Source organism: Orycteropus afer, unplaced genomic scaffold (assembly GCF_000298275.1).
Source record: "Orycteropus afer afer isolate SDZICR_OR568_19922 unplaced genomic scaffold, OryAfe1.0 scaffold00387, whole genome shotgun sequence".
Lineage (NCBI taxonomy): Eukaryota > Metazoa > Chordata > Mammalia > Tubulidentata > Orycteropodidae > Orycteropus > Orycteropus afer.
Genome location: NW_006921974.1, coordinates 2,303,756 through 2,305,386, shown reverse-complemented (window position 1 = coordinate 2,305,386; position 1,631 = coordinate 2,303,756). Strand labels below are relative to the sequence as shown.

The 1,631-nt window shown below is 45.0% G+C and overlaps 1 protein-coding gene across 1 annotated transcript in view; it reads right to left on the bottom strand.

The window, feature by feature from the left end:
• The window catches only part of SEPTIN6 (septin 6), a 63,592-nt gene that overhangs the window by 12,441 nt on the left and 49,520 nt on the right, over nucleotides 1–1,631 (bottom strand). The gene's annotated exons all lie outside the window — the stretch shown is intronic.

Here is a 1,631-nt window from a genome sequence, read left to right as displayed (position 1 = left end):
TTGGCTCTCAGCCCAACAGTGGAAAGACTTACATGCAGAACACCCAACCTAGGGTCATGCACCCACCTACTCTACGAGGATACACCCCTTGAAGTAATTGGCCATGGGGCACCAGAGGAACAGCATTCACATGGAGGGAAAGCTGGACAGACAGGAGTGCATAGTTAAGAAGGGCACAAGGAGGCGGGGTTACTGGGAAGGGAGAGGAGGAGAGTGGGTTAGGGTTGGGGATGGTAATTGGGAAGTGAAACCAAATTTACATGAACTGTTGAATGTAAAACAAATTCTGTTCTGTAAATTTGCACCCAAAGCACAATGAAATAAATAAAAAAGAATAAAAATAAAAACTCACAGACTAGTGGGAGATGCCTGGGTTAAGTCCCTCTGTCCCTGTCCAGGTATTATTTGTAATGAAGCAAAAGTTAGCCTGGCGAAGAAGCAGAGGAACTGTGCTCCAGAGAGGGCAGCACGTGTAAAGGTACATGTGGGGACAGAATAGCATATTTGAGGTGCCAATCTAAGTCAACATGGTGGAAGAGTATTGCATAAGCTGTGGAGTACAGGGAGAGGAAGTTAGAGTCTGGCAGGAAAGAACAGGCTCTGGGTGCCATATTCAAAAACTGGACGTTTATCCACTGCAGGGTTTTAAGCAGGGGGCAGACTTGATCCACAGGGATGAAGTAGGAAGAGAGCTGTTGCATTGTGGGGAATTGTAGTCAATGCCATGCAACAAAATGTGTATGAATTGCTGTATGGAAAATGAATTTGTTCGGTAAACTTTCACCTAAAAATTTAAAAGAAAGAAACTCACACTGGCTGTTGTGTGAAGGACAGATTTTTCAACACTCCAAGTAAGAGGTGACAGGATAGTAATGCTAAGGGCTGGTAGGAAATGGAGGGAAAAGGCTAAATTTGAGGAACAATGAGGGAATTAGAACTCCCAGGACTTGAGAGGAATCAGAGATGATTCCTGTTTTTGGCTTTGGCAACCAGGTCGATGATGGTACCATGAACTGTGAGAGGGAACACTAAAGGAGAAGTATGGTTAAGAGGGTAGGTGAATTACATTTTAGACAGGCTGAGTTTCAGGTACCTAAGGGAGGTCCGAGGGGAAAGGTCCAGGATGCAGTACAACCAATAGGTTTGGAACTCAAAAGCGAGATTTTAGCTTGGGGGTCAGGAGTTATGTACTCCTAGGTGGTGATTAGGGCTGTGAGTGCAGAAAGAAATGGCTGCAAAGAGAACAGAGCGTGAAAAGAGCAGAGGCCCTAGGAAGCAATTCTGAAGAAGACCAACATTTAAAGGAGGAAGCTGAAGAAAATGTGCCTGAGAAAGGGGCTAGGAAAAAGTGGCTAGCAACACAGGAATGGAAGAAGTAGCTAGCAATATAGGAATAACACCAGCCGGGCCAGTACCAAAAATGTTTTTCATCATTTGGAGGCAAAAAAGAAAAAAAGAAGGTGGGGACCAGGTTTGCTGGTCCAATAGAGCCTGGTGGAACCACTGAGACTATGGCCCCAAGCTGCCCTTCAGGTCTGGAATTAAACGCACACCTGTGGTTTCCAGCCAAACAAAATACAGGCATATGAGTTGAACATTTACCTCAAGTAGATACACTCCTTGGAGAGAAC